We start from the raw sequence: 20,704 nt of genomic DNA, 5'->3' as shown, positions 1-20,704 counted from the left end.
AGAGTATTCGGGACATGTGAATTTTGCCGGCTCAATTTTGCAGTCAAATCATTATCGCCATTTGTACGCAATACCCTAGTAAATAACCTTTATAAATTGTCTTATTTTTGAAGTCAAGAAATAATACTCAAATTCTATTTTATAGCAAATTTCTTTGACATGCTTTGCAAAAATGTGTGGTGCTGAATATACCGTTAGTTTTGTCTAGCCGACTGTCGTAATTTCGAGTATGCCGTAAATGGTACACTGTCGTAAATGTGGACACGTGTACTTGCCAAAGGCCCAAAGGACTCAAAGGCCAGGTAAACAATCTCTCAAATACCTTCAATAGGTTATCGGTTTGGTGTCGATTTGGTTAAGTCCCTGGGACTCTTGGTAAAGGGAAGGAAGTTACGGCTTAAAATGTTACAAGATGGGACTGAGGTTACTTTGGAAAATATGCAGGAGGTCATGCAAGTAAAAAGGAGACAGCTGTAACAGTTATTAAAGCATAACTTTAATAATATGGTCCTTCTTCAGGCTCCCTTCTTGGTTCCTTGGTCCCTTTAGGACGCCTTTAAAAAGAATAGGGGAATGGCTATTGACACTGGATCATCCTGTCAGTAACAGGATCTTTGATCATTCTGCACTACTGACAAGACGATCCTGTCAATAGTGGAAAAATTTATACTGTTGACAGGATGAGTAACGTTAAGTAGAGTGAAAATGATTCTGTCAAAATAAAGCAGAGGATAATGCATACAACCCAGGGTAGCTGCAAAAGTACCAAACTCTCAGTAGACTGGTGCCCAGCCCTCCAGTCTCTCTTTCTAAATCTTAATTTCTACCATTACGGTATGTGCACGTGGTATGTAGTATAGTGTATACTTTTATGACCAAGTTGTTTGCATTACTAGTGAACCAGGCTGGGACATGTTGGAAAAAGCACTGTTCAGTTACCGATACATCATCATCATCATCATACTAGATGTCCAAGATGCTTTGAACACAGCATCTCCTTTACCTGACAGAAAGATGGCCAGTGGATACACAAGTAAGCCACAAATCTGCCTGTTTTAAATTAAGATAGATGAAAAATTGTATTCAAATATTTACATCATGTGTAACAGTTATATGATTTCATGTTATGGACAACTCTATGTTTGATATCATGATAACATGCATGTACTATGTGTTAGGTCTGTGAAAAATACAATTTTTACATCTATCTACGAGTAACCAAGGACATTATACACAGAGTATAATGTCCTTGGAGTAACCCTTCACAGAATAATCTTCATCACTATACTATATATGATGTTTCCTCAGTTCCCGTATTTGGCTTGGGTACAGCAGCAATGGGGGACAAAACTTACGATGCTGTTTTGTCTGCTTTGAAAGCTGGGTATAGGTAAGATGTTACAATTGATATACATGTATCTTCCAACAGTAATGACTAACACAGTTTTCACATTAGATGTGAAATTTCTCAAGGAGCCCATGATGGCCCTTATCACTGGCACTCAACCTCTCTGGAGAGGTAAAACTAAAGCATGCATACAAGTTGTACCATTGAGGATGTGGGTGTGCACCTGCCTGTAGGCTGTACTGCCCCCACAAGATGACTGGCAAGCAACACATTATATCACAGTGACACTTGTCTTTGATCCAGTAGACAATCTCTTGTTGAATCTGTTCTTGTCAACATGATATAATGGTTACATTTAACCAATAGAGAGAAAGTGGTTAAGATATGAAAATCATATTTTGTTTTTTTCTTAGATTGATCGATACAGCTCAGGCATACTGGCACTCGGAGGAATCCATCGGTCGGGCCATAAGGGACTCTGGCATTCCCCGAGAAGAAATCTTCATCATCAGTAAACTCAGCCCACGTTATTTTGGTCATGAGCTGACAACTCGCTCCGTGGATGTGTCCCTTAGGAAACTTGGTACTGATTTCATTGATCTGTTCCTGATCCACAATGTTCATTGCTCTGACTACTTCCAGTGCGCCCCTGATGAACCCAAAGGCACATGGGAAGTTGCCTGGAAGGCCATGGAAGAGCTGCACAGACAAGGCAAACTTAGAAGTCTCGGAGTCAGCAACTTCTACCCTCCCCTGCTGGAGAGGCTTGTGGCCATGGCAGAGGTGCCTGTTTCTCTGGTGCAAAACTGGTTTGATCCGTTCTATCGTGACAAGGCTACAAGAGAGTTCTGTGAAGGCCATGGCATCGTGTATCAGGGATACAGCACTCTGGGGACACAGTGGATGTACATGAGGCAAGGACAATATACAAACCCTGTTTTCACAAATACTTTCCTTCTGAAACTCTCGGAAAGTTTGGATGCCTCTGTAGCTAACATTGTCCTGCGATGGGCGCTACAGAAAGGTGTTATTGTGATACCAAGATCTGTGAATGCTGAGCATATACAAAATAATTTAGAGGTCCTTGAGTTGAAATTAAGTGAAAAAATTGTGAGTGACATTGATGATAACCTTGCCTCTGTCAGGATTGGGGTAAATGGAGAGCCAATCATAGATGATGCTACATGGTACAGAATCATGGAAAACCCAAATGCAGGTAGCCATGATGATTTAACTAGGATGGGGTCTACAATTGAAGAGCACCAAGAGGAGAAACATTCTGGGAAAACAGAATTAACTTATGTCGTCAATCAGGAAGATGAGACAATATTTATTGGGTCTGACAATGGAAGGATGTATGCCTTAGATGGTGAGACAGGACTTGTGAAGTGGACATTTACCTCAGGTTAGTCACAGAGTAACAGGAATGCTATGTCAATCACTAGAGGGACAGACAATTTGTATAGACATAATGTTATATAGTTTTGGTTCAAATGTTCTAAAGTACTGTATTTTTCCGTCAATCTCGCTGTACCTCTGCTTGTAGCTTTTAGCAATTTATTAGAGGTGATGACAGATTGAAATAGGCTCTTTTACAACTCATACATGATGCGACTACCTATTCTTTGTCACCTGCTTGACCTGCTTGACTTTTGTTATCTCCATCATCTAGAAGAGGATCTGGGGTCCACTGCTGCATTCAGTCCTGACCAGTCTGTGCTGTACTTTGGGTCTGAGAATGGCTACATGAACGCCCTGCGTGTGAAGGATGGGCATTCAGTATGGACAGTGAAAATAGGTTAGCAAACAGCCAAGGGCATTGTCATAAGCAGTAACAGGTTGCATACCTCCATTTTCATTGATATCCGTATTGTACTTAACTTTTTTAGGAACAGCTTTAATTAATATTATTCTAAATTGGTCAAACTCTTTGAAAAGCAGTCAAGTCTAGATAAGTCCATTGGATTGAAACTGTGCTGCAAGTCCAAGACGTCCACTGTGTTTGCTTCCAGGGCCAGTCAGAAGTCCATCTGTGGTTGGCCGGGATGGTACCGTGTATGTTGGCACCTTGGAGAACCACATTTATGCCATCAAACCTGATGGGCTGGTGAAGTGGTCACGTGACCTGGGTGGGGAGATTTGGGGACGTCCTGCCATGGGGAGTGGTGGAAGGCTGGTGTATGTAGGTGTCATGGCAGACAACAAAGACAACGCTTTTTGCACTAGACTCACAGACAGGTAAGGCCTTTTAATGTCAAGGTTAACACTGCAATGGTGTTGGAAATTATTCTTTGAATTATAAGTTGTATTTAGTCTGTTAAAGGACTAGATATCCTAGATGTAATAGTTTAATCAAGGTTTAATGGTATAATTTTTCTATTGTACATACCATATTGTACGTACCATATCAAAGCAGGCACATGGTGAGTTAATCTATAACTTCCTCATTGAACATGTGCTAATGCAATTTTGGTACATGTAATAACTATCATACATCATCTTTATAGCACAAGGAAGTAATGAAGGTCAATTACATTTTTTCATTTCCAGGGAATCTAGTGTGGTCATTTAAAGCTGGTGGTAGCAACTGGTCCTCTCCAGTCCTGAGTCCTGACGGTCAGTCTGTGCTCTTCAGCTGCCAGGACTCTCACATCTACACCCTGCAGGCAGACACTGGCACTCCTGTCAGCACGTTTGATGTGGGAAAAGAGCATGATGGGATAGACTCTACACCTGCCATTGCCACAGATGGAACTTTATTTGTTGGTAGGTTGGAATCTGCAAATAATTTATAGTCTGTCAAGCATGCAAGCCATCAGGACCATTACACAGCCTGGATAGACTAAGCAAACTGATAAGGCTCCGTCTTTTATTGACTGTATCTTTCCATCAGAAAAATGTCTTTTGACGTCAGCCAAGATTCAATTTAGATTTCTACAACTGTCAGGCATATTCATGTACAACGGAAATGAAAGATAAGGTTAAATTGAAATACGAAAACTGACCAGTCGTAAAATTTTCAATAGCTGCAGTACTGAAGGAATAGCTAGGTGTCTCCGATGATGCACCATACTGTAGTACTTGTTGAGATACTGAAACAGATCTTTGAATCATGTCTGGAAAATACATCAGCTGTTTTATATTCAACATGATTTACATGTCTCTCATTTCTTGTAGTAGTTAAGTTTCCTTAAATTGCAGACATGTGCTGTTCTTATGCTCTGAATAGGAACCAATGGAGGGTCTGTTGTTGCTGTTGACATTGAAAAAGGGGAGCTGAGATGGGAGAGGAAGCTGAGAGGTGAGGTTCTATCCTCCCCTACACTGGACAATGAAGGAAACCTTTACATCGGCACCAGTGGTGGCCAAGTCCTCAAGCTAAAGCAAACAGGTGTGCCCTTATATACTTCCACATAAAGACTAAGTTATGGTGTATAAGGGTAGTGCCTATCTCAATTTCTGCAGCCCTTGGGCCACACAGGGCCATTACAGTGGGGTTTAGTCTACTTGTTGTGGCATGTGTTCAACTGAACTATCTAACTTTTTTTAATCAATAACTCAACATATTAGTGTACAAGATCCAAAATTGTACATTTCATAACAATCATCCCTATGTTATTGAAGAGTTAGCACCCTCCTTGATCTTGTATTAGATACTGCTAACATTAGTATTTTGGAAGTAGCTAATCCAGAAAGCAATTTTCTATGTTTTCAGATGGGACCACTGTTTGGCAGACCCCAGCTGGAGATGCAGTCATATCCAGCCCCATGTTGGATGCACACGGACGGGTGTTTGTGGGGTCCAACAGTGGCTTTGTCTTGGCAATTAGTGGTGAAACAGGCCAAGTGGTTTGGAAGGTTGAGACTGAGGGGCCAGTGGTTGCATCTCCCCTGATCACAGCAAATCACCAGTATAATTATAGGCACAGTGGAAAAGACACTAAAGATGAACTATAGGGCTTGTAGAAGCTGTGGAGGGAAGGCACTTCTTTTAGTGGGTAAAACACTCCTGTGGCCATTCCAATGTGATTTCATCACTCTCATATTTACCAGGAAAATACTAGTAATGGGGCAGGCAGCAGAAATAAAGTTAAACATGCCATGGCCAGGCTAATGAACATTTCAAACAAAGAATTTGGGATTGATAGATCTGAATGATACACGTGATACCAGGAAATGCGTTTTTGTTGTATGTACTGAAAACTGTTGTTACTGAAAAATATTCTATAATCAATGATTTATTAGTATGTCTTTATGCTGGAGATCAAAAAGTGACACATCTACTGATAACACCAGACATGACTGTTTTTTTCCACCCTGTTTTCCTTTACATATTTGCCTGCCAACAACATATTGAGGTGCATGCGTCATAGATAATATCACATATCATATCAGAGGATGCTGTACACATACATCAACTGCAAAGGCTGTTGACACCACAACAGGTGTCCATTTTTTATCCTGCAATACATAGTCTATTAATAGTTCTAAATTTCCCGGAATATCTCCTTTTTAGCCTGGATGATATTATGGTCTGTTCAATAAAATAAAGATTTCAACTGGTGCACTTCCAGTCCATGATACATATCTCTATGATGATCGTGATCTCTATAAATCATTGAACTCCAAACAGTTTTATATGTAGAAATAGTTATCAGGAACCTAGGTGAGACGTGGTCTACGTGACGACCTAACGTATTTTTTTAAAACACATTAAGCTGAGAAAATGCGTTTAGTGTGGTTGGGTTAGTGTGGATGCCATGAAGGCCATGGGAGCAGCCTGGAGTCACCAGAGACACGTGGCGTGTCAGCAGTAGGAACGGACTCCGTCTTCAACAGTTTCGCTCAGCCATGTCCATGTAGAGGTGCACCTTTATACCGAAACAGAATGGTCCATGCTGAGACAAGATTTTTTTGTCACATTCAACATATCTTGTCAATTGTCTGCAAACAAAGTGCGCCGCTGTCACCGCACCGCGGTTTTGTATGTGGCAACTGGACACAAGAGTTGGTTTGCGTGACAAGGTCGCCAAGGACAAAAAATCTAGAACCTCTGTCCCTTTGCGTCTGAATACATCTTTAGGTTGGCGGCACTTCTATGGAAACAGTTGGCCTGTCGACAGCACCGCCAATGTAAATCACTAGCACTCAGGAAAAAGCTTTGTTAACTGACGTTGCCATTCACATACCCTTCAGTGAACGTCAAAGGATGAAATTCTCGTTCCTGTGTCCAAACACTAAATAAGGATGTTACTAAGGAGATAGAATAGTTGGGACAAGATGTCAGCTCGGGCCAGACTAGGAAGTATTGTCTGGAACACAAATGTCTATGAAATCTTTGACACGAATGTACACGTTTTATATGGTACAAACATAACTTAAATAGTTGTGCTTTATTCAGTCCCACTATATCATGTATCCATGACAAACATATACACTTCCGTCAAGGCTCCTGGAGATGGTAAGCGGCGTCTTTGTATTTCTTTAATTTGCACCATTTCCTCTCACAGTTATTCTTCCAGGACATACTGTCTGCGTGACATTCCTTTTTTCTCACAGAAAAACAGAAAACACTTAAACGTTATTTAGATCTGACACGTACCGCCCCTGATCACTGGTCTCCGTCCAACTGCAGGTTTGCAAACTGCCTTGTTCTGTCTGACAACAATTAGGTTGTCATGTTGTCCATTGTGACGGACGATAAATTTACAAGGACGTTATTTATGCTTATCTTCACAATCTTGTCAGTTTAATTGCAGCAAGTACTAAGCCTTTTGATTTCAGCAAGCCACGAGGCGTCATCAATTTACTACTAATTTGGTCATGAGGCGCATGTCCAACATGATGATTATGATCGCTATCCTTTACAGGTTTCTGAAAGCTGACCTAATTTCTGCATCCACGAGTCTTACTGAAACATGTGAAAGTTTGTTAGCTGCAACAACTCTTTACGTCGATATCATCCTCACATTATTGGTCTGCTTTACACCAATTGCCCATCTAGCTCATTGAACCTGCCTATCCCTCTGTACGTCTGCCCTTCTGTCTGTTTTCTTTTTCTATTAGTTGTTTAAATACTGTAATGACCAATTTTCCCAAGAAAAGTATTTTTCTACCAATATTTCAATTTTTATTGAAGCAGGAACAGTCAGTGTTCTGAAACTATTTTCTTGCCTTCAGCACGTGTGTCCGCCAGTTCAACACCATGGAAGCCTTTTACGGTATCCTAAGAGAGTTGTATACTGGGGCGATGCTAAAATCGTGATTCCCATGGTTGTCAAACGTCCTGTTCACTAATTAGAGTTAACGTCGCTTTGGGTATATGCCTGTCACCTCAACTTTGATACATGCGAAGTGCTCACGTGTTTGTCCCAATTTCTACATGCAAATTATGCTTGATCAAATCAACTTATATAGCAGCAAAGACAGTTCTGATCGTTCATGACGTTTTAAAACGTCACAGTGGACGCAATTCTATCATATGTTATTAGTCTCGTGTGTGTGTGTGTGTCACTCACAGTAGCCACGTATACATTAATACATGTAAAAATCAAGTCTGAAAGAAAACAGAACTTTCATCTTAACCACTTATCACGAAGAACATACAGCCTACCGAGTCTTAAATTGGTGGCAGCAGACATGAAAATATTTTGTACCGTCGTGAGTGTTGATAGTCAGCGGTCCGTAACAATGGTCCACATGTACATGTGACGCACCCGACTGTCACAGACCTTCAGAATCAGGATGTTCTGTGGGTCGGTACCTTCCTAATGTGTAGTAGTCCACTTCACAAAAGTCTGTACTACACAGATTAAACCGAGATGATAAAATGAGACCGGATGATGTACGTCAAAACCGTCATTCCAGTGGAAAATATGAAGTCAACACATCGATTTTATTCCTCTTTGGTAGTTACGTTCTTCTTTTCTAATAATCGGATATGACATTAAGGTCATCATTTACGTCAACACATGCGCATCTCCGCAATTTCCATTAGAACTGATCAATGCTCACTGGAGAATTACGTGTGTTCAGAATGCGTGGCTTCCGTGATGATTAAGGCCCAAAGGAGGCGTTAGATACATGCGAGGCTTTCTGTCGTTTTAGAGAACCTCCACACACTACTATCTGTACTGTAAGTCATCAACCCAGCTACAGTAACTAATTATATCGCCGACCCAAGGTCGGGACCAGACAGACGTGAGTAGAAATCATTTCCTACCCTACTGACGATCTGAACGAAGCCTCTGTCACACATTCAGGACTTCCCCATGAATTTTTCCCGACCACTTCTCAACGAAGGGCGCTGGGTTGAAAGAAGGTCTGGAATCCATCCTATTTGAGCTCCAGTTCGTTTTTCTGCGTTGTTGTGCAACAACGCAGATAGTGTCTTCTCCCACAGAAGACTTTTAAAACCTGGTAGGCAACCAACTCCCCAAAACAGATTACCTTATGACTTATACCATCACAGATGGCAGGCCTTGTTCACAATTTACTCTCTGTCACCAAGGTCTGGAGAAGCCGGGAGACCATGGTCGGCTAGGTCTGACAGGGGCTTTAGCGACGTGTCACAGTGTTTGCCAGTGAAGATGGCGGTTTGTTTGACACACCACCTGCCTCACGAGAAACTCATGATCACTCATCTGTTTCGGAACCAGAGGTAAGGGACTTATGACGAAATGTATAAATACATATATACGTACCTATAAGATAGAGACGTTTAAAACGGATGCGTCGTGTTTTTCCCAAGGTAAAATCGTGATGTCGCGGGTTCAAACCCGCGGCAGGCCGGATCATACAAAAGACTTCTTCAAGGAAACCGCCTACATAGGGATTAATTGCTGGAGGGACGTACAAATCGAAGGATAATTGATAAAAAGGACGAGCAAAAATGAATAAAAGCCGGGAAATCGAAGAAAGGAAACGACGTGGACAGTAACGTCAGGTATACATTCCAACTGATTTGATGGCATATTTCAAACCGGAAAGAGTCAAAGCGGCATTGTGTAGTGCTCTGGCCCAAAAATGGAAAATATTCGCAAAACTCTCGATGGCATATGCAACAACGTTTTAGTATATACGAATCATTATTTCGTTTTTCTGGTTTAAGATGGGTCGCCATGCCGTGCAACACGCTTGATAATTAATAGTGCTGATCAGGGACTTCTGATTTTAGCTTCATCAAGTCTTGTGCATCTGGGGAATGAAACAGTAAAGTCTGAAGGTTGTTTCCGATGAACACCGGGAACCGGAATTGCTGAGGAAAGGTCCAATTTGAGAACATTGCATTGAGATGTGCCAAATCTGAGTTTTGTTACTTTTCTGGGAGATTGCTACAGAATCGGTTTAGCCATAAACGACCAAGGAGTGCATAATTTATTAAACATCATGTGTTGCTGGTGGGAGGTCACAAGTCCTACTTCCTACATTAGAACAGGCTTCTCATTTTCATGAAAGCTATGAATGATAGGTCCAAACCGCCGAAATACCATTCTTAAAACATGATAATGTAATGTTGCGCAACCATTCAACTGTATTATCCAAATTACATGACGTACACGTAGGTAATCGTACATAGGTCTACACATATTTCATTTGTCTTTCTCGCCACTTTTTGTGCAGGCTCAAGGTCAATGGCAGACACTTCCCGCTGTCAGTCTTGACTCTGTGACCTATTGAAAGTGCTTCTCGTGCGCTAAAACTAAGGAAGAGTGTGTGCTTTTTGACAAATGTGGAATTCTAGATCTTGGAACTGTATTCTCTCACACAGGAGGTCGACCCCAGCAACAAATCAGATGGCAGTGAGAAAGCCGGGGATATATTAGAAGCAAGATAAGGCTCGCGTAACGGTCAGTAACCGTCACCAACAGCGTCAATGCTAAGGTAAGCCCTGGTATCATTATCAATTTGGCTTAAGGTCATTACATGGATAAGATTTGACCACGGGGCAGGCTGGATAGAGATCCATGCCGGGTTGTAGTCTCGGTAATTGAGCCCATCTGTATCTACATCACCCAGCAAACGTATAGGGTGAGATTACAAGCAATGGTCAGTTCAGGTAACGTGCAGTTTCTAAGATGCAGTTTTTAAATTCATGACCCCGTGTATCTGTAGGACGTACAGTAAACCAATTTTACATAGTGAAACATTTCTATACCGCAAGAGAGAGAGAGAGAGAGATTTCTTAGTCATCAGCAGATTCCAGTGCGTATTGATCGTTTGTACTCGCTCTACGGCGAAGCATGTGTCACAGCCATTACACGTATATCTGTCTCTGACACTGTGTTTAAAGACAACGTCTTGTAACGATACACACACATTATTATCAATGCATGAGGAAGACTTCAGATTTGTGATATTAGCCGTTCTCTGATTGACTAACCAACTGATTACACTTCGGAGCAGATTACAATTACGAAGCAATATATCGTAAAAATGTGTGAAAGATGCCATCTTTATATTCATAGAAATGGCAAATGTGTTAAGACGTGGGTTATGTTTTGCATGAACAGCAGCAAAAAAGCCATCGTTTAAAAATGTCGAAGAATAAAAATTCATACATATGGTCTTCTTATTTCAAGTTCCCTTCATTTGGGAATCACAGTGCGGCTGATTGAGCGCAGGAAAACGCTGTCCTTTTTTCACGTTTGCATCCTCGTGCTTAAGGGCTACCTTTACCAAAATCTGTCACATGCAGTCTTTTGAATCACAGATCTGTATCTGTATCAGCAGTCTCTCTCAGCAGATGAAGAGACAACAAGAGTTCCACGATCTCATACCTTCGTCAAATGATGTTAACCCTTGCGGTTGACGAATTATACAATTTTAATCATTGATTTCGCAAATAAGAGCCTCATTTGCATGGCTTATATTATCAGTTGATCATATTCTCCACCCAATGATAGCCTTATCTTACAAAAAGGCTATTATAGCACTTCCACATAAATTATGCAAATGAGGTCATGATTTGAATAATTTATGTTTATTGATGTTCGCCTTCACTTAACTTCCAAATGTGGCAAGTATGAAATTCCCAGCAGTTACGACTATGAAATTATAAAAATTTCCCATTAATTATGCAAATTAGGTCTTCATTTACATAATCTATATCCTCAGATGTTTTTCTTTCATTCTCAATTACATGTCACAAGTGTTTCATAGTCCTATTATCGAACAAAGCAGATTTATAGAATTTCCTCATTAATTATGCACATTAGCTCCTGATTTGGATAATTGTCATTTGATTATGTCAAGCATCCCTTCAGCTACCTACATACCAAAAATCACGACAATCCGTCAACCGGTTCTTGAGTTATCATCCTTCGAAAATTTTTCAACAAATGCTCCTGCAGTTCCAGAACAAGTCGCTAGGGGGCCCAAACTCATGTCACTTCTTCCCTACCTCAAGAGCTATCCAACAACAAAAATTCGTGACCGTAGCATGTCCAGATCGCGAGATATCAAAACCAGAAGTTCTGCTGCAGTACCAACAAAAGCCGCCAGGGGGCCCAAAATCTAATCATTTCTAGGTCTCATCAAGACCTACCCACCTACCAAGTTTCATAACAATGCATACTAAACTTCTTGAGTTATGCTGTTCACAGACAAACAGACAGACGGACGGACAAACGCTACTGAAAACATAACCTTCTTGGCGAAGGTAATGACGTTACCACCTTACGGCCAAGAAGTTCGCAAATCTGAGCGCCATGCACTGCTTTATGTTTCGTACACTGTATCTTGTAGCTGTAACAAAATATCATATTTGACTCAATTTTCCACTAATTTTGGGGTCCAGAGGGCCATACAAAGCATTTCAATTTGCGCCTCTCTTGCCACTATGATCCTCAACAGAGAAGCTAGAGAGACGCGAAAGAAACGTTAGTCACCGTCAGATGATTCTTTCCAACCTGAGAAATAGCGGTTTCGTAAGCTGGCTGAATGCCTGGGGCTAGGCTTACGCCCGTTGTCCGTATATCATGGGTTCTCTGTGTCATAACGTTATCATGCAGGTTTTCCACATCAGCTTGCCTGGTAAGAGGATTGTATATGTCTTCTCTCCAAACAGTCAACCTAATCTATAACGAAAATAGAAAAGAGCCACGATTGGCCGCTCCGCTCCGTATGCTGTGTGTGAGTTAATATAACGTTACCAACAAAATAATGGCGGCGAAATGTTTTGAACACCGTCTATATTATCATAAGCACTGACATAAAATCAAAAGTGCATCAATTTCCTCTATCTAACGTTACGGTCTGGCTTTTAGCTTTTACTTGGTTTCAGTGTCCGGCAACGGACATTGACGTCATTCGGTTTTCGAAGAATCTTTACTCTGTGCATCTTTACCTCCTAACTGCGCCGCCTAAATGTCACTCCAAGTCATTGTGAGACCTGCAGTAAGGCGATAAAGGACGATATTTTCGCTCCCACATGTACGTGTTGCCTGGTCGCCCCACGCGTCCTTTTTTGAGGACACAGAAGACGTCATCCGCACTGCCAGCTTTGTTTGCGTTGCTTGTTTCATTTTAGTCTACATCAATCCCTTCCTGATGTAGCCTCATTTACCGCCTGGATCAGCTTTGATGTCCCAGAATGTGTTGATGTACGGCATGTATCCTCTGCGAAGGGTTACAAACTAATTCTTGGCTATACCAACAGAACATACTATATAAGATGATCTCATACCTCCGTGAAATATTCAGTTTTTTTTTCATTTCTTCATTATTAAATCCTCGTTGATTCTGTCCATGCAGTTTCCTACTAGCTCCCTTAAGAGGCACATGGCAGGACATTGAATGTATGAAAACAGGAAATAAGATAGTTTAAGAGAAGTCAAGTCCCAGAAAACACTAACTTCCTGATAGCCACCTCGTTGATTACAGAAACAGAAGCAAACACATAGACTCCGACAGACACACCGAAAACAAAACCTCTGTTCACGGAGGTAACAGATAGGTTGGCATTATCTGCTGTACGCCACATCTTAATCAGTAGAGTTTTACGGATAACGATGTACTTGATTTTCCCTTTATAACAGTAACACCCATCAAAGAGACAGACATGGAGCTTTCAATCAAATACTGACCCGTTTGTTCCTTACATTAGTACACTTACAAAGTTTCTACTGAAGACGAACATCGTCAAGCATGTTTACACGGGCACAGATCATTTCGATAATGTCACCATTCGCAGAAGAGTCATAGCTATTATCATTTGCGCATTAGATAACATAGGATGACTTTGCAATGAGTGATTTAATAGGAAATGACCTTTGTTACTCCAAAATGGTAGGATATCCGATGATTGCCATTTGTGGTACTTTGAGTAAATCTTCCGACATGTTAGAACTGGAAAGTAGTGAGATCCTTATATTAGTAATCCTCTTACCGCCCGGGCTGAGGGAATGGTATGAGGCTGTCATGCCGATAACGTAATAAATAGCATGGTACATTACTTTAACTCTGATCTTTCGTGTACTTATGGGCTTGTCTGAATCAATATGTTCGGCTTTAATGTTTCATATGCATTACCCTTGAACCAATAAGCCAAAACCGTTAATCACACAAGATTTGCAATATCCATCCTTGACTGTTCATCATGATTATATCAGTCTGTTAATATTGATACAATGTTTCCATCTTGTAGAAATAATTCCACAGCAGTTTCGAGTGTGAGGGCCTTGGAATTATGCGTTGGAACTGGGAAGTACTCCTATAGGGTGTGATAGGGTGTGATTAATAATTTGATTGGTTTTTCCTTACTCAGTATTTGCACGTATTGTTCACACCTCGCCATGCAGATATGTTTGGTTACAAATACCGATATGACCATCATTTATCCACGTCTGGCCCTTCATAGAAGTTTGGACGTTATGTTTTGCAAAATACTTTTCTGGCAACGCCTCGGGGGCATTTCTTAACAAGCTTACAATGTGGCAAGACAAGAGTGAATACTAGTATGCCATTGTAGCTGACAGGGAAGGGGAATGGTTTCCTGTTGTGCAAAGGATGATTTCCGTACTTCTTTAAAGGCCACTCTCATTGTTAAGTTTTACAATTTGATAAAAATACTCCAAACATTGAAGACTAGTGTGGACTGAAACCACTTCAGACAAGACAAACACGTCGACGTGGCCACTACGACGACATGGGCGTACATGTCTTTGACAGTCAAATCCCATCTGATACACGGCCACAAATGAGGCAGAAAGAACGACTATTGTCGTCTCTACACAAGACTCACAAAAGTTTTCTTTGCGTACTTACTGCACTTCAGTGTGGTAATGGATTTCATTGATATCTGATGTGTATTTAGATCTGGCTCACTGGATTTCAATTCTTTGTGTGGAATGTTCAAATAAGTCCTATCGAACGCTTTCGCCTGCCTCGGTAAAAGAACTACAAGTTGAATAGGTTCAACTGCGACCTGTTAAAAATTTGACTATAGCTCCTGGATAATAGGGAACTGTTTTATTTTTGCGTTATCGAGAGGCTAGAAGGGTCCCAAGGGACATATCTGAATGTGTACGCAAGATTGTAATTAAAGTTTCAAAGTATGTACCATGTACAATATACATGTAATATGTCAACGCCAGAGAGAGAAATGCGCTGACTAACGTGTTGATGAATATGACAGCATCAGCGATGTGTACGTGTCGACTTCATTATGACCATTGCAAAGGATCTCTATCTAACCCTGTATTTATTTACGGTATAACGGCCTCTCTCGGACGTAACGGATCAGATTCACAAGCACAGGTCAGAAATCAATGCTGGAAGGTATGTGCTGATCTAATCAGTGTTGAGGCAGCTTATGTACGTCAGCAGGACTCTTAATGATGCCCCAAGGATCCGGAGAACCTTGGGTACGTTATCAAAGAACCCCTGACATTTGTCGATAAGTTGGGCTCCGCCCGATGTGCTCCATTTAAACCATCGGCACCATCACATGCAATTGTCATCTCTCGTTTTAGGGTATGGTGTGATATGGTGTGGGCGTAGCCCAGCCCAGTGCAGTATGATATTATAGTGTGGTGTGATATTTTGGGATGCGGTGTGGTGTGTGATGTTGTATGCCATATGGTGTGATGCGGTAGGGTATTTTCGCACGAGGGAAGGAAAAATCTGACATGAAGGTTTTCCGAGTGTAGGTACTTCGACAGAAAAGGTATTAAAACAGTCCATTAACATATTCGTTCCGAAGATGTCATCAGTTAGATTTTAGCTTCCTTCACACCGACAAGCAAGTGGTATTTTATTACATTGTATTATTTTTTGCCTGTAATCGGCCATTACTGTGTCATCGGATGAATGTAGCCTCACCAGGCTTTCCTAAAGAGCTAATGGATACAATGGAGTAGAATTCGGCAAAAAGGACACTAAATCCGCGATAAAGGCATCATAAATTGCACTGGAAACTGTACGGTGGACAAGCTCCCCTAGAAAATTATCCTCACCATTTGGCTGAATTTCACTATTTTTCAGCCAATTCAACGTCGTTAGTCTGGTGGAGACTAGGATAAATGGCATGATCAGCTTACAGACATTTTGCTGTGTTCCTTTGTGTGGTACGCAGCATGATGAAGCACTTAAAAGCCTCCCGTGTAAATGCTCCTAAATCCTTACTTACCGGGGTGTTTTCTAATCTGGCCTGCATTGGAAGTGTTTCATTCATGAAGTATTCATGGAAAAGAAAATATGAAAAAAAACATCAAAGTGTGCAAGTGAAATAATATCATCATAAGAACATATACTATTCGTCATACTATTTATCATCATCATTCCAGGGTGATCTTCGTAAGTCCAAGGAGGACCCCCCCCCCATGCACTCCATCTCTCTCTGTCTCGTGCCAGGTACTAGTAGTAGTAACGTTATTTCCAGGCGCGATGCAAGCTCGCGTTTGACAGATTACCAACCACCCACACTCGTACAATTACGTGTCGAAATTGTGACTCGGGTCACATCCTCTCGACTGTGGAAAATGGCATGGATCTTTATACCGAGATCTGTTATTATGGCGAATGAAGCAGCAATTTTGAACGGCGTCGGTTTTAGTAAAAAAAAAAGCAACTTGTATCTGCTTTGAAATAAATTACCACGTGTTTCTTTACTTTGCATTCTCCTTTATTTCACCTGCCCAGTTTTAGATATTGTGATGAATTGGCTTGCTGTAAAGTGACACTTCTATTTAGGTATTCTTTACAAGTAGTCTTTGACCCAGCAAGGGACTAAAACAATCAGCTAGTCTCTTCTATTTACTCTGAAGACCTCCATCGCATAGCAAAAACACAGCTCTTTACATGTGCCATTGACCTTGTCCTTGGTTTGATGCAAACCATTCACTCGAGAGTTCTAGAATTGCGCGCTAACATAATCCAGCTGAAACCCAACACATTGTACACCTACTTTGGCTGATCCTGCGTACTGCGTCAGTGTTGCAGTGTGCCTTGCAGTGCGCAAAAGAATGTTCTAACATTTGTAGCTCATTTATGCTTCATCCCACCATCTTATCCTTCACAAAGGATGCCGAAGATGCTGTGTTCATTTCCAGGTATAGTATATGTATAGTTAGTAAATATCTATATGCAGAGATAAAACAGCTGCGCAGTTGGTGTCTCTCTCTATATATATAACAATGACTATTGTTATACATGGCCACCAGGACGAAATCATTGCTCTCAAAATGCGTAGACCTCATACATGCCATGAGCCATGTCAGCAAATATCAAACTTCAGAAATGGCTGCGCAATGCATTATTTAGACGGATGGAATGCTTTGCCATGCAATATCTAGCAGAAGAGAAACCAAAGCGTTTTTCCAATACGTAACTTGAATTCGGAAGTCTGAAAACGTCTGTAAAAGAACTTGATAGTTTGTAGTTGGCGATGTAGGTTCACTATAAATACTAGTGATTCCACCCCCCTTTGTTCGAAGGGATTGCGCACGTTTTGGCAAACCTGGAAGGCCGGTGAAGACCGGTGATAGCGACACCCTGCCTCCTTCAATCCAACCTAAAGCTTAGCTTCCGTTTCCCCCCGTCCAGCCAGTTCCACAGTTGGCAATGTGTGGTCACGGAGATCCAGTACTACTGCATGCCATCAGGTCTGATAAGGGAATTTTTCAAACGCTGTTCGCGGGCGGTTTGTCTTTTATCTTCAGGTTTGATGTAGAACGTTGTGACAATGTCAAGGTCGTATTTGCGGTACAATACCTGATCAGTTGACCATTATTACAAATTATACACGAAGAATAGGCTTCCCTATTACATGTATTTCGAATTTTGATGCTTTTTCATAATTTGTGTGCAAAGTCATACCCAGCGGTATGTAAACCGTTACGATGTTTATACTCGGTACTGTACACCTAGCTGCTTTGTTACGCGGTTATACCGGCTATACCTATTAAGGGTTAGGATTTTTTAATTGCAGAGCCGCTGCTAAAGATTTAAAAAAATAGAACCTAAGAATTATTTCCAATAATCGATACGCAGTTTTAAATTTTGTATGGGAGAAGCATTCAGTTTACCTGTGCATATTCATAATCTCGCTGGAGTGATGGGGAACAGGGGAATAGTTTTGTAGGCCAAGCGCAAAAGCCTCAAGGTGAGTTTTTCAGCGCCTTCCGGAGAGCTTTCTATTCCCCGGGATCTCACGTGTTCTGCCAAGGTGGCAAGGCTGGTGCGTTTCCGCTGGGTGCAGGTGTACTGCGCGGCTGCCAAGTGCTGCAGGTGCGCTGTGAACCCGAGCTCACACCAGATGTCGGCTTGGCTAGCTCAGAGGCACTGACGTACGTGGACGTACATGGACTCCCACAGCATTTCAGGGACGAACGCAAACTTAATGCAAAAGTTTGTGTGATGTTTGTTTTTTCGCTGCTTCTACTTCTGATTTGATTATTTGGACTGGGTTTTGGTGAACACGTCTGATAGATTGAGCCCTGTCATCATGGAGTGCCAATTTCATCCGTTGGGAAAAAAGAAGGTCGCTATATTCACGCAAGCTCGCTCGTTCGAGCTCACTCACTCAGTTTGCTCGGGGGAGCACGTTGCCTGGCGCTCCTCATCTAAAATTACATATACTGGCCTGCATCCCTGTTGTAGGTAATGCTCTGATAAGTCATATTCAGCCTGAGTTGGCCGAACCTGGCCGACAGCAGGCTGCATATCGTCGTTTGAATTGATTTCGCACGGAGACTTAACACAAAGTGTACGAGGGGTGGGTGAAGCACAGACTCTTTATGTTCTCCAAATACCACTAGGCATTACACAAATTAAAGCACGCAATACGGTGATAGATTATCCAACAGAAAATATCTGATTTATGTAGATGGGGTCACCAGACGTACATTGTTAACAAATTATTCCTTGTCTAGTGCGATGGCTGTTCCATAGTCCTGGGCCTGTAATTCAATTTGATGGCCACATGTATTGAACGGGCACACGCACACTTGCACCGTGCATGTGTCTCCCGTCTTCGTGTGTGATAATTTATGTCCACAGTTATAATGAAGATGTCACCGTGCTAAGAGGGCGGGTCTGGGGATATATGTATGGGCCTAATCGGGGGCAGGCAAGTGTGGCGAGCTGTCCCAACACTTGCCCTACCGGGCGAACCTTCCGTAAGGGTGACAGTAGTCATTTATATTTCATGACGAAGGTTGATATGTGTGCACAGGAACACTTGTCATGGTGATTATGTTTTGCCAACGCCAAGACATGATTCTTAAATTCTGCGGGCTGGGAAAGCGCGTTTATTGAGGCCGAGAACACGAGGAAGGTAGGAATACCCTACCGCGCTCGGTCGCTTTTGACGTCACCTGCTTAGATACAACTCGGGTGGGTTACACGCCGAGACAAAGGTACACGGTTGCTAGGTGACTCTAATTGCTGCTTATTTGCACAGACTTCATTGAAGGGTGATTATATTCGGATGTGAACGCCGTGCGTAGTGGGCCACAGAACGCTGCGACCAGTTAGAGATTGACGTGTTGAGAAGAGGCCATCCTGCTAGCATTATTGCAGAAGTACGATCGCCTTGTGCAGTGACGGAAGACGCGGACTGTGTACGGCGGGGTTTGTCTGCACGGCGTGCTGCATGGTGGAGCGTGACTGGCACCGCGACATGGGAAAGGTGCGCTGGGCGTAACTTCATGGCAGAGGGAACAACCTAGACTGTTGGTAGCAACAGGACAGTGTCAGATCGATCCTAGAACTGCAGAGTCTACAAAGTGACCTGTAGTCTCTCTCGCTCACGAAGCTGCGTGCCGAGAGCCTGTGTTGTACCTGTCACTGCGGTCGCGCCGTGGGAGTAGGAGGGGCAAACAGAGCAGGTGAGCCGGACAGGTTGCTCAGCACGAACTTACGCCACTGTAGTGGGCAATACCTCACACACACAGCAGAGAAACGTCCCTTCCTGAGACGTCATTACAAACGATACGTTTGTACAGTGTTTAGGAGAAGGAGTGGGCTGTATTAGAGCTTTAACAGAACAGATTTTTTCAATCGGTAGCTGATCCTTGTGCCTGAGCTTTTGGCGGCCCAGTGCACGGTGCCCACTGCCAGTAACATGTTCAGCTTTACAGTCATGTCGTCTGCATTTATATATCCAATATCTCCAACAGTACGTGCATGCCCGCCCAGTGTCCTCTTAAACATCACGCTTCCGGGTCAAATATTACAGGCACATCATTTTAGTAGATTGTTCGGAAAATCATTGGAACAGAGCCGGTTTTTATTACCGTGCACACCGGTGCGTCAGCTGCGATGTTGGCGGTGGGACCTCCCGATGGTTTACAATGGTAATGGTTTTAGCGGTTTCTTGTGTAAAGAACCTTTGTCTTCTTGTGGCCATCAAATACACGATTGGAAAATTGGACAGAGACCGAGCTGTTGACCTTCTGGATACCATATCATCCTTCATAGCAATTCTCTTTAAATGTCCGGTGAAATATATGACCCTCTCTACTCCATCACCAACCTTGCAAAGAAATCTAAAAAAACATTAGGTGACAGTAGGGATAAACCAATTACAGCATTAGACTTTCATAAGCTCAGTTTGGGGTGTACACTTATGCAAGTCATAATTTTGTGATACACAAATGAAATGGACGGATATGTCCGTAATGCCTGCGAAGTGGTCATGTTTGGCATTTAAAAAGCATAGATAACCATACATATTTGCATTTATTCGTTCCTGATGTCATCTTAACAAAATGATGATGTTTTTGGTCGAAAATTTGGCTAGCGACGTGCATTTCCCTGCTAGCATTCCTCCCACCGCTTCGCCACAGTATTGTTGTGCAGATGGAAACATCAATTGACTGCGGCAGAAACCTTCTCTCCCGTTCAACCTCACAC

At 42.1% G+C, this 20,704-nt stretch overlaps 1 protein-coding gene and 1 pseudogene across 12 annotated transcripts in view; both read left to right on the top strand.

Moving 5' to 3' along the window:
* Positions 1–80: 80 nt before the first annotated feature.
* LOC109463053 lies at positions 81–5,926 on the top strand (annotated as a pseudogene).
* A 10,855-nt stretch (positions 5,927–16,781) lies between these two features.
* Positions 16,782–20,704, top strand: part of LOC109463049 (sodium/calcium exchanger 3-like) — a 33,575-nt gene continuing 29,652 nt past the window's right edge. For 3 of the 12 annotated variants that reach the window (XM_019759748.1, XM_019759749.1, XM_019759747.1), the window contains exon 1: positions 19,160–19,677. The gene's annotated coding sequence lies outside the window, so the exon portion shown is untranslated. Of the gene's footprint in view, positions 16,900–19,155; positions 19,678–20,704 lie in introns of those variants that run through there. The other 9 variants (XM_019759745.1, XM_019759744.1, XM_019759752.1 and 6 more) reach the window with 6 other exon arrangements.

The sequence above is a fragment of the Branchiostoma belcheri genome, unplaced genomic scaffold, assembly GCF_001625305.1.
Source record: "Branchiostoma belcheri isolate BF01 breed outbred unplaced genomic scaffold, Haploidv18h27 scaffold121, whole genome shotgun sequence".
Lineage (NCBI taxonomy): Eukaryota > Metazoa > Chordata > Leptocardii > Amphioxiformes > Branchiostomatidae > Branchiostoma > Branchiostoma belcheri.
Note: the sequence above shows the minus strand (reverse complement) of the source record. Positions and strands in the feature narration are given on the sequence as shown.